This window comes from Tamandua tetradactyla, chromosome 3, assembly GCF_023851605.1.
Source record: "Tamandua tetradactyla isolate mTamTet1 chromosome 3, mTamTet1.pri, whole genome shotgun sequence".
Taxonomy (NCBI): domain Eukaryota; kingdom Metazoa; phylum Chordata; class Mammalia; order Pilosa; family Myrmecophagidae; genus Tamandua; species Tamandua tetradactyla.
Genome location: NC_135329.1, coordinates 130,362,788 through 130,376,502, shown reverse-complemented (window position 1 = coordinate 130,376,502; position 13,715 = coordinate 130,362,788). Strand labels below are relative to the sequence as shown.

The 13,715-nt window shown below is 35.3% G+C and overlaps 1 protein-coding gene across 6 annotated transcripts in view; it reads right to left on the bottom strand.

Annotated features, from left to right (window-relative positions):
• Positions 1–13,715, bottom strand: part of MARCHF7 (membrane associated ring-CH-type finger 7) — a 69,101-nt gene that overhangs the window by 25,227 nt on the left and 30,159 nt on the right. The gene's annotated exons all lie outside the window — the stretch shown is intronic.

Genomic DNA, 13,715 nt, shown 5'->3' with positions numbered 1-13,715 from the left:
TAAAAGCAGAGAAAAGTAGGAAAAGAACTTGTCTCTTAAAACATAGGTTTAAATAACAAGAATATTTTAACCACAATTAATGAAATTTTCCTTTTACATTATAAGAATTTTTCTTCATTGCAAAGTTCTTAACTGGATACACACATGCACACACAAATTAAGACGGACTAAGAAAGACTCATTTTGCATGTAATCTCTAAACTTCTCGGATACTGTAAGGTCTCCTAAAATAAAATAATGTTTTTAGGGAATGAAAAAATACATATATTTTCCAGCCATGTTAGCATATAAGTAAACTATGTGATAAACAGTGCAGTTTATTGAAATTTTAGAAAGTTCTTTTAAGTCTCATTTTGACTGACAAAAGAAAATTAAAATGAATGTATGATGGGTCACAAACTATATATAAATTTAAAATTCATGAGTGCTCAAATATATACTCCTTTAAAAATTTAAAGAGCACAGATAGAAAACCAGCAGATAATTTTAATATAAACAAGCAATATATTAGGAAGCATGTTGAAAGATTAAAGAAAATCTAATATATTTGAGGGAGCCAGGAAAGGATTTAGAGGTGGCAGGTGGAGTTTTTGGGAAGGCAAATGAACATGGACAGTACAGATGGTCAATAAGAAAAGATGTATACAGCATTCCAGCATGTGAATTCTTCTAAGGCATTACTACTTACTTGATCTTCTATTACGCTTCAATTATGGAAGCATTCTGCATGCATTCAGGGAACTGCCTTAGTTCATGTTACCTCTGAAGAACAAACCTTGCATATATATACATGGAAAAGCAGAAGAGACAAAGCTGGAAAAGCAGGAAAGGCTAGATCAGGATGAAATAAAGAGCATTTCACCCATCCTTTGCCCAGATAACATTTTGCTAATTGAATATGGTACTCTTCAGTTTAGGGCAAATTTACCTTCAGAAACTTTCTGCACCTAGTATTCCATAGCACCCCCTAAAATGAACTGGAGTTAGCACAAGATATGAAAGTCATTAAGTTTATCAGAGGCTAACCATCTTAACTGTATTATCAGGGTATTAAGGACCTCAACCCTTAGGTAAACCCTACCAAAGACCTTTGGATTTCAGAGATGAAAAAATTAAAATCGGGGACCAAACTTAGATTTGCCACTTTTATTTCGATAAGTAGGACAGCTGAAATAGTAAATACCTCCCAATTTGACCCTCAATTTTAAAAAGAGCATTTCATACCCTCAAAACTTGAAGGATATAATCTCAACAGTTCTTTAAATTGAATAAATTTGTGTACAAACTCACTAACTTATCCTCATTCCTCTCTTTCTGCATGGAAAAGAGAAACTAATTGAATAGCACTCTCCAAACATGGTATGGGAACCAACAAAGAAGGGAATACCATCATCATATGTACCACTTTTCTTAGAAAGATTCTTATTGCAGTGTAGAACATGAAATGGGGAGAATGGACAGAAATTAGGAAAACCAATTATGAAGCTATCGGGATGGCAAGAATTAAATCCATGCAACAAAAGTAGAAGAAACAGAAGATAAAAATACATCAGGGGCAGGCCACGGTGGCTCAGCTGGCAGAGTTCTAGCCTGCCACGCTAGAGACCTGGGTTCAATTCCCAGTGCCTGCCCAGGCAAAAAGAAACATCAGATTTAGAGACGATATGAGAAATGAAGAGCCTAAAATCACTACACAGTTTTCTGGCATTGGCTACTAGATAAACAGTTGTCATTTATAAAAAATACGGACTACAGAGGAGCAGATTTAGAGAAGGTGATAAATTTCTTTTTAGATACTTGAACTTTGAAGTCCCAATGGCTTAAAACCACATTCACTTTCAGGAAACAATTTTCACAAGTCCCAACTCAAAACGGAGCCTATGTAAACAAACAAACAAAAAAAACATGGTCTATGTAAACCACATATCATCCCAAAACAGAAAAATATTAATATCAGTATATGGAAAGGAGAAAAAAAAATTATAATCAGTTTTTGTGCTAATTTAAGAATCAAACCTTCCTTATACAAATCTAATCCTGTCTCCCATTCAAATAACTTAATCTGAAACAATCAGTTTTCTCCCCTCAGAATTTTTCTAATAATCAAAGTACTGGTTCATTTTAAGAATAGATTAACGATATTTTAACAATATTTTTTCTGTCAACAAAAACTGGACGCCGACTTCCGGAGAAGATGGTGGCTTAGTAAGACGCGTGGATCTTAGTTTCTTCTCCAGGACAGCTACTAGGGGAGTAGAAACGATACAGAACAGCGCCCAAAGCCACAACAGAGATAAAAAAGACAGCGTACCCCATCCTGGAACAGCTGGCTGGCTGAGAGAAGCCGCTTGGGTGAGATTGCGGAGGCGCGCGGGTGGCGCTCCCTTCCCCCTTCCCGGGCCGGAGTAACTCCCTTCCCACTTCCCGGGCCGGCTGGGAGAATTGGAGAGGCGGTCCCCTGAAACCGTGGCCCCCCCGGACAAACTGAGAGAATTGGATCGGAAATCCCCAGGCTGGGGAGAACGGTGACGGGCGGGGGAGGCCCCTTCCAAACCCGTGACTCCCGGGGAACGTGCACTCTCCCGGGCGGGCCGCTGCCGCCCTCCCGCCACGCTTGTCGCCCGGGCCGACTAGGAAATTCGGACGGGCGCTTTCCCGGGCTGCGGTGGCCAGCAACCCTCCCTGCGTTCGGTCCCCGGGCCGGCTAGAACTCTTCGAAGCTGCTTCGGCTAGCGAACCTCCCGGACAGCGAGAGTTTTCCAAAGTTAAAGGTCCCACAGCACCTTTTACTGGTGGTACCCGCAGACAAACGTGTGCCACGAGCGCCACCGACTGGGCAGGATAAGAAAAACAGAACCCAGAGATTTCACAGAAAAATCTTCCTAACTTTTGGATCTAATACCCAGGGAAATCTGTCTAAATGCGCAGACGCCAATAGAAGATAACGGATCATGCTCAAATAATTGAAAATATGGCCCAGTCAAAGGAACAAACCAATAGTTCAAATGAGATACAGGAGCTGAGACAACTAATGCTGAATATACGAACAGAAATGGAAAACCTCTTCAAAAACGAAATTGATAAATTGAGGGAGGACATGAAGAAGACATGGGCTGAACATAAAGAAGAAATAGAAAAACTGAAAAAACAAATCACAGAACTTATGGAAGTGAAGGACAAAGTAGAAAAGATAGAAAAAACAATGGATACCTACAATGATAGATTCAAAGAGACAGAAGATAGAATTAGTGATTTGGAGGATGGAACATCTGAATTCCAAAAACAAACAGAAACTATCGGGAAAAGAATGGGAAAATCTGAACAGGGTATCAGGGAACTCAAGGACAATATGAACCGCACAAATATACGTGTTGTGGGTGTCCCAGAAGGAGAAGAGAAGGGAAAAGGAGGAGAAAAACTAATGGAAGAAATTTTCACTGAAAATTTCCCAACTCTTATGAAAGACCTAAAATTACAGATCCAAGAAGTGCAGCGCACCCCAAAGAGATTAGACCCAAATAGGCGTTCTCCAAGACACTTACTAGTTAGAATGTCAGAGGTCAAAGAGAAAGAGAGGATCTTGAAAGCAGCAAGAGAAAAACAATCCATCACATACAAGGGAAACCCAATAAGACTATGTGTAGATTTCTCAGCAGAAACCATGAAGGCTAGAAGACAGTGGGATGATATATTTAAATTACTAAAAGAGAAAAACTGCCAACCAAGACTCCTATATCCAGCAAAATTGTCCTTCAAAAATGAGGGAGAAATTAAAACATTCTCAGACAAAAAGTCACTGAGAGAATGTGTGACCAAGAGACCAGCTCTGCAAGAAATACTAAAAGGAGCACTAGAGTCAGAACCGAAAAGACAGAAGAGAGAGGTATGGAGAAGAGTGTAGAAAGAAGGAAAGTCAGATATGATATATATAATACAAAAGGCAAAATGGTAGAGGAAAATATTATCCAAACAATAATAACACTAAATGTTAATGGACTGAATTCCCCAATCAAAAGACATAGACTGGCAGAATGGATTAAAAAACAGGATCCTTCTATATGCTGTCTACAGGAAACACATCTTAGACCCAAAGAAAAACATAGGTTGAAAGTGAAAGGTTGGGAAAAGACATTTCATGCAAATAACAACCAGAAAAGAGCAGGAGTGGCTATACTAATATCCAACAAGTTAGACTTCAAATGTAAAACAGTTAAAAGAGACAAAGAAGGACACTATAATACTAATAAAAGGAACAATTAAACAAGAAGACATAACAATCATAAATATTTACGCACCGAACCAGAATGCCCCAAAATACGTGAGGAATACACTGCAAACACTGAAAAAGGAAATAGACACAAATACCATAATAGTTGGAGACTTCAATTCCCCACTCTCATCAATGGACAGAACATCTAGACAGAGGATCAATAAAGAAATAGAGAATCTGAATATTACTATAAATGAGCTAGACTTAACAGACATTTATAGGACATTACATCCCACAACAGCAGGATACACCTTTTTCTCAAGTGCTCATGGACCATTCTCAAAGATAGACCATATGCTGGGTCACAAAGCAAGTCTTAACAAATTTAAAAAGATTGAAATCATACACAACACTTTCTCGGATCATAAAGGAATGAAGTTGGAATTCAATAATAGGTGGAGTGCCAGAAAATTCACAAATATGTGGAGGCTCAACAACACACTCTTAAACAACAGGTGGGTCAAAGAAGAAATTGCAAGAGAAATTAGTAAATATTTCGAGGCAAATGAAAATGAAAACACAACATATCAAAACTTATGGGATGCAGTAAAGGCAGTGCTAAGAGGAAAATTTATTGCCCTAAATGTCTATATCAGAAAAGAAGAAAAGGCAAAAATGCAGGAATTAACTGTTCACTTGGAAGAACTGGAGAAAGAACAGCAAATTAATACCAAAGCAAGCAAAAGGAAAGAAATAACAAAGATCAGAGCAGAAATAAATGAAATTGAAAACATGAAAACAATAGAGAAAATCAATAAGACCAGAAGTTGGTTCTATGAGAAAATCAATAAGATTGATGGGCCCTTATCAAGATTGACAAAAAGAAGAAGAGAGAGGATGCAAATAAATAAGATCAGAAATGGAAGAGGAGACATAACTACTGACCTCACAGAAATAAAGGAGGTAATAACAGGATACTATGAACAACTTTACACTAATAAATACAACAATTTAGATGAATGGATGGGTTCCTGGAAAGACATGAACAACCAACTTTGACTCAAGAAGACATAGATGACCTCAACAAACCAATCACAAGTAAAGAAATTGAATTAGTCATTCAAAAGCTTCCTAAAAAAGAAACGTCCAGGACCAGATGGCTTCACATGTGAATTCTACCAAACGTTCCAGAAAGAATTAGTACCAATTCTCCTCAAACTCTTCAAAAAAATCAAAGCGGAGGGAAAACTACCTAATTCATTCTATGAAGCCACCATCACCCTCATACCAAAACCAGGCAAAGATATTACAAAAAAAGAAAACTACAGACCAATCTCTCTAATGAATATAGATGCAAAAATCCTCAATAAAATTCTAGCAAATCGTATCCAACAACACATTAAAAGAATTATACATCATGACCAAGTAGGATTCATACCAGGTATGCAAGGATGGTTCAACTTAAGAAAATCAATTAATGTAATACACCATATCAACAAATCAAAGCAGAAAAATCACATGATCATCTCAATTGATGCAGAGAAGGCATTTGACAAGATTCAACATCCTTTCCTGTTGAAAACACTTCAAAAGATAGGAATACAAGGGAACTTTCTTAAAATGATAGAGGGAATATATGAAAAACCCACAGCTAATATCATCCTCAATGGGGAAAAATTGAAAACTTTCCCCCTAAGATCAGGAACAAGACAAGGATGTCCACTATCACCACTATTATTCAACATTGTGTTGGAGGTTCTAGCCAGAGCAATTAGACAAGAAAAAGAAATACAAGGCATCAAAATTGGAAAGGAAGAAGTAAAACTATCACTGTTTGCAGACGATATGATACTATACGTCAAAAACCCGGAAAAATCCACAACGAAACTACTAGAGCTAATAAAGGAGTACAGCAAAGTAGCAGGTTACAAGATCAACATTCAAAAATCTGTAGCATTTCTATACACTAGTAATGAACAAGCTGAGGGTGAAATCAAGAAACGAATCCCATTTACAATTGCAACTAAAAGAATAAATACCTAGGAATAAATTTAACTAAAGAGACAAAAAACCTATATAAAGAAAACTACAAAAAACTGCTAAAAGAAATCACAGAAGACCTAAATAGATGGAAGGGCATACCGTGTTCATGGATTGGAAGACTAAATATAGTTAAGATGTCAATCCTACCTAAATTGATTTACAGATTCAATGCAATACCAATCAAAATCCCAACAACTTATTTTTCAGAAATAGAAAAACCAATAAGCAAATTTATCTGGAAGGGCAGGGTGCCCCGAATTGCTAAAAACATCTTGAGGAAAAAAAACGAAGCTGGAGGTCTAGCGATGCCGGACTTTAAGGCATATTATGAAGCCACAGGGGTCAAAACAGCATGGTATTGGCATAAAGATAGATATAACGACCAATGGAATCGAATAGCTGAATATAGAATTGCCATACGACCCAGCAATACCATTGCTGGGAATCTACTCAAAGGACTTAAGGGCAAAGACACAAACGGATATTTGCACACCAATGTTTATAGCAGCGTTATTTACAATTGCAAAGAGATGGAAACAGCCGAAATCTCCATCAACAGAAGAGTGGCTAAACAAACTGTGGTATATACATACGATGGAATACTATGCAGCTTTAAGACAGGATAAACTTATGGAGCATGTAATAACATGGATGGACCTAGAGAACATTATGCTGAGTGAGTCTAGCCAAAAACTAAAGGACAAATACTGTATGGTCCCACTGATGTGAACAGACATTCGAGAATAAATTTGGAATATGTCATTGGTAACAGAGTCCAGCAGGGTAAGATAATGGGCAATTGGAGTTGAAGGGATACAGACTGTGCAACAGGACTAGATACAAAAACTCAAAAATGGACAGCACAATAATACCTAATTGTAAAGTAATCTTGTTAAAACACTGAATGAAGCTGCATCTGAGCTATTGGTTTTTGTTTTGTTTTGTTTTGTTTTGACTTTACTATTATTACTTTTATTTTTGTCGCTATATTAACATTCTATATCTTTTTCGGTTATGTTGCTAGTTCTTCTAAACCAATGCAAATGTACTAAGAATTGATGATCATGCATCTATGTGATGATGTTAAGAATTACTGATTGCATATGTAGAATGGTATGATTTCTAAATGTTGGGTTAATTTCCTTTTTTCCGTTAATTAAAAAAAAAAAGAGAGAGAAGGGGTAATTGGAGCTGAAGGGATACAGACTGTATAACGGGACTGGATATAAAAACTCAGAAATGGACAGCACAATACTACCCAATTGTAATGCAATTATGTTAAAACACTGAATGAAGCTGCATGTGAGGTATAGGGTTTTTTTTTTTTCTTTCTATTAATGTTTTAATTCTTATTCTGTTGTCTTTTTATTTCTTTTTCTAAATCGATGCAAATGTACTAAGAAATGATGAATATGCAACTATGTGATGTTATTAAGAATTACTGATTGTACATGTAGAATGGAATGATTTCTAATTGTTTTGTTAATTCTTTTTTTAATTAATAAAAAAAACTATAAAAAAAAAAAACTGTACGCCACCTGATTTCAGAAAATTCTATCTTCAAAGTATACCTGCCTTGCACATAATAGATGCTTAAGTGATTACTTTTATTTGCCGTATTGTTTGTGTACCTTTTTCGTAAGAGATTTACTGAGATATAATTCACATACCATACAAGGCATCCATTTAATGTATAAAACACAGTGGTATTTAGCATATGCAGAGTTATGCAACCATTACACAATCTAATTTTAGGACATTTTCCTCATTCCTGGAAAAAAGCCTGTACCCATTTAAGTAACTCCCCCTCCCCCCACTAATCTGCTCTCAAGATTTACATATTCTATACAATAATGTTAGAACACTAAATGAAGCTGTATGTGAGAACGATGGAGGGAGGAGGCCTGGAGGCACAAATAAAATCAGAAGGAAAGATAGACAATAAAGACTGAGATGGTATAACCTAGGAATGCCTAGAGTGTATAATAATAGTGACTAAATGTGCAAATTTAAAAATGTTTCTGCATGAGAAAGAACAAAGGCATGTCAATAATGCAGGATGTTGAAAATAGATGGTAATTAACATTTAAAAAGTTTAACGTATGTGTGAGACAAGCAAAAAGTATTTATTTGGTACAAAATTTATATTTTGATTAGTGCATTTTCTAATATAACTTATATGGACAGCTTAATCCAACACCATAGTACTTGGAACCTTGCATAGGGCATGCGATTTTGAAGGTCTGTCCAGAGTAATGCCTTGATAAATCCCAGTGAAGTATCTGAAGTGTCCCCTCGGGGGAATGGTGAGAAAGGGGGATAATTCAACTTCCCCAAGTGGAGAATCCTTGATACTCTCACAAGCAATGGGGACAGCCAAAGCAATAGGCTGAGCCTTCAATCTTGGGGTTTGTTCATATGAAACGTAATCCTGGCAAAGGATAGGCTAAGGCTACTTAAAATTAGGCCTAAGAGTTACCCCCAAAAGAACCTTTTCTGCTGCTCAGATGTGGCCTCTCTCTCTCTGGCCAACACAGCAAGCAAACTCACTGCCCTGCCCCTCTCTATGTGGGACACGACTCCCAGGGGTGTGAACCTTCCTGGCAACGTGAGACAGAAATCCTAGAGTGAGCTGGAACTCAGCATCAAGGGATTGAGAAAATCTTCTCGACCAAAAGGGGGAAAAGCGAAATGAGACAAAATAAAGTGTCAATGGCTGAGAGATTCCAAACAGAGTAGAGGTTATTCTGGAGGTTATTCTTATGCATTAAATAGATCTCATGGAGAGGCTGGAAGGGACTGCCTGAAAATGTGGAGCTGTGGGCGGGCCACAGTGGCTCAGCAGGTAAGAATGCTTGCCTGCCATGTCAGAGGACCTGCTGGGTTCAATTCACGGTGCCTGCCCATGTATTTAAAAAAAAAAAAAAAAGTGGAGCTGTGCTACAGTGGCCATGTTTCTTGAAGGTAATTGTATGATGCTATGGCTGTCGCAGTGTGACTGTGTGGTTGTGAGAGCCTTGTGTCTGATGCTCCTTTTGTCTACCTTACGGAGAAGTAAAACATACAGATTAAAAATAAATAAATAATAGGGGGAACAAATATTAAAATAAATTTAGTAGACTGAAATGCTGACGATTGGTGAAGGGGAGAGTAAGGGGTATGATATGTATGAATTTTTTTGTTTTCTTTTTATTGCTTTTTCTGAATTGATGCAGTGTTTTAAGAAATGATCTTGATGACGAATATATAACTATGTGATGATAGTGTGAGTTACTGATTATATAACAAGAACGAATGATCATATGATAAGAATGCTTGTTTGTATGTGGTTATGTATCATAAATAAAAAATAAATTTAAAAAATAAAAAAATTGATATTCAAGTGTAAAAAAAGATCTACATATTCTAGACATTTCATATTAATGAAATCATGTAGTCTTTTGAGACTGGCTTCTTATAATTAGCAAAATGCTTTAAAGACTCAACCATGCTGCAGAATGCATCAGTACTTTTCATTTTATTGTCAAATAATATTCCACTGTCTGGATATACCACATTTTGTTTATCTATTATTAGTTGATGGCTACTTAAGTTGTTTCAACTTTTTGAACACTATGAATAATGTACATTTATGTACAATTTTTTTGTGTGAACATGTTTTTAATTCTCTATGAATATAATTCATTGGTCATATAGTCATTCCATGTTTAACTTTTTAAGGAAATGAAAACTGTTTCCCAAAGCGGCCATATCACTTTATATCCATAAGGAATGTATAGGGTTTCAATTTCTTCACATCCTAATACTTTGCCATTGTCTTTACTTTAGCAGTTCTAGTGGGTATAAAGTGCTATGCCATTGTAGATTTTTTTATTGCATTAACATACATATATATATAACACAAAAAAATGTACAATTCCAATCATTTTCATTATAGTTTTGATTTGCTTTTTCTCTAATGACTTATGATTCTAAGCATCTTTCGTGTGTTTACTGGCCATTTGTATGTCTTCTCTGGAAGAAAAGTCTGTTCAAATCCTTTGCCTTTTTTAAAAAAAAAAATGCAGTTACAGAACACAAAATTTCCTATTTTATCCATGATTAAATGTATACTTCAGTGATATTAATGACATTCACGCTGTAGTACCATCAACCATATTCACAAGACTTTTTCATCATCCCAAACAGAAATGCTATACCTATTAAGCAATAGGCCTCTTACCTACTTTCTGTCACAATGAATTTGCTTATCCTAGAGATCTTATATAAATGGAATCATAGAATATTTACCCTTTTGGCTAATTTCATTCAACATAATGCTTTAAAGGTTCATGCTGAAACCTGTATTAAAATTGCATTCCTCTTCAAGGCTGAATAATATTCCATTGTGTGTTTGTATGTGTGGGTGTGTATGTATACACAAACACTCTAATTTGTTTATATGTTCATTTGTCAAAGGATACTTGGGTTGTTTCCATCTCTGGGCTGCTGTGAATAATGCTGCTATGAACATCAGTGTACAAGTATCTGTTAAAAGAACCCCTGTTTTTTATTCTTTGGGTTATATCCCTAGAGGAGGAATGCCAAGTAGCATGGTATTCTAAGTTTAACTTTGTTTTGGAGGAACCACCAAACTGTTTCCTACAATGGATGCAGCATTTTATATTTCCAACTATGCACAAAAGTTCCAGTTTCTCCACACCCTAACAACTTGTTATTTTCCTTATTTTAAAATAGCCATGTCTATGGGTATGAAGTAGTATCTTATCATGGTTTTGATTTGCATTTTCCTGCTGGCTAATGATGTTGAACATCTTTGCACGTGCTTATTGGCCATATGTATATATTTTTTGAAAAATGTCTGTTTTGGACTTTGGATAAAAGTTCTGTGACCAGTTTCAGTTTGGTTGTCTTTACATATTCTGCAACAAGTTCCCTTTCAGATAGGATTTGCAAATAATTTCATACATTTTGTGGTTGTCTTTTTACTTTCTTGATAGTATTCTTTGAAGTACAAAAGTTTTAATTTTTGTTGGAGTACAATTTATCTTCTACTTTTGTCATTTGTTCTTTCTCTAAGAAACTGTTGTCTAACCGCACAAAGATTTAAGTCTAGGTTTTCTTCTAAGAGTTGTATAGTTTTTAACACTTATTTTTTTAGGTCTATTAATGCATTCTTATGTTAATTTTCATGTATGCATGAGGCAGACATGTATGCGTGAGGCAGAAGTTCAATTTCATTCTTTTGCATGTGGATAACCTGTAATGGATACTGTAGTACTGTATTAAGTTCTAAAGTCAAGAATCCTTCAATTTGGTTTTTATTTTAGATTGTTTTGACTCTTCTTGGTTGCAGGCATTTTATCATGAATTGCAGGGACTATTTCAAAATCTAACAATATTATATAAGTCACCTGGTTTAGGAAAACTGCATCTTTCCATTTAGAGGTCAAATTTCTTTCAGCAATGAAAGAACAAGTCTTACATTTCCCTTTGTTAAATTTATTCTTAAGCATATTATTCTTTTTGATGCTATTGTAAATGGAATTGTTCATTAATTCAATTTTTTGATTATCTATCACCAATATAGAAAAATAGAATTGATTTTTACGTAATTGATCCTATATTCTGCAATCTTGTGGGACATGTCTATTCTAAAAATTTTGTTGTTCCATTTGTTTTCTATTTTGTTTCATCTGTTTTTATTCTCTAAATTTTTATTTGCATTTCTTAAACCTGATAATGATTACAAATAAAAATTAATATTTTTTACATTAAAAAAATTGCTAGTTTTAAGAAAATCACTAGGTACAACTGCTATAGGAATTTCTAACATTTTGCTAGTGAAAAGAAAATTATCTTTTATTTTCTTGGAGTCCCTGTGTGCATGGAAATGATGGCTGAAGTCCCTGAGATGTTTGCAATATATCATGCAGTAATAATTTTTTCCATCTGTTAATCAATCACAATTATGTGCTAAATATGGATTGTCTGAGACAATTAAAAATGTAAGTCATTAAAACTCATTTTCTCTTTAAAAATAAAAAAGTGTAAAAGAAAAAAGTGAGTAACCAGTAAGAATGATTTAGGTCCACCACGCTGTACTTAGGATTGCCCAAATTTAATGCACAATTAAAAGAAATAGAAGAGAAACAAAATCACTTCGTATTTTCGTGTCACAAATAAGGAACACAATTTTGGTAAGTTTTAAGTTTTATCAGTCTACTTTTATTCCCAATAAACTTTCAGATTACGAGCACTCATATGAAACTAAGTAGTGAATGGAGAGTTATTACATTTCCATTCAAGGTTCATGGAGCTCTCTTTCTTTTTCACTAAATTTCCTGTCCCAAAACAAATGTTCTTAAAACAGGGCAGTAAAACAGAACTTTAATTTCTGCCAATGCAATCTATGTCAACTGGCCAATGCTTACAGAATATCATGTAAACGCACAGTAGTGGAAGAAGCCCAGATCGTCATTCTTTTCCTTGGCTCTCATTTCCATGAATCAATGCCTTGATGGTTAATGATAGATAAATCATGATTGGAAAATTTTCCAGATCAAAATGACCTTAGTCTTAAGCAATGACTTAGAAATCTTTCACTGTTGTTTTAATTGTTCATATAATGGTGAGTATCCATCTGATGCGAGTGTAGTTTCTCCACTCAGTCTAGACAGTTTCCTCAGTTTTCATAAAAAAAAGATACAGATCAATCCTTGCCCAACTTTATGAGAAATCCAGAAAAGAAAACCTTGAATTTATGCAAGATGGAAGGACATGGAGTCCATTTATCCCTCAAGACACTTTAGGCCTAAGACCTGAGTCAAAAAAGACTAGTAAAGTGAGTATTTGGATGACTCTGCTGTCCCTTTCCATAACTGCTTTCACTGTGTGCTTTGTTGGTATGATGTCCTTTGTCTCCACTGCGATAGTACACACTTATACTAGGTATACTAACGAAGACGTAAACATCATTCAAGAGCCTTTTTATATTTAATTGCCAGCTTTGCTTCCTTTGAGAAATTGCTGTTTCTTTTCCTTATAAACACATTATTGAGTTGACTGTGTAACTGAATTTCCTGAAAACCAAAGCAAAAGAGTTCCAAGTTTAAACGTCAAAGTGGTGTAAGGTTGTATGTAGTGCCTATCAATGTTACAACCTTGACCCACTTTCAGTATTTTATCTGTATTTTTCTTTATTTCATTTTAAAACTAATTTTATTTTCTTAAATAATTGTATGTGTGTGGATAATATGTATGCATTTTTTTGGAAGTAGGCAGATGAAAAAAGAAAAATTAAAGACCACTGGTTCCTTTAATTCTTACAAGAAATCACACTGAGCTCTATAAGAGGGATCTACAAATTAGGAAAAGGTGTCAATTAACTTGTAAAAGCATCTAGAACCTCATAAAAAAAACCGTCCTGTTTTATGTAGTTTTCATTTTAAAAATAACCATT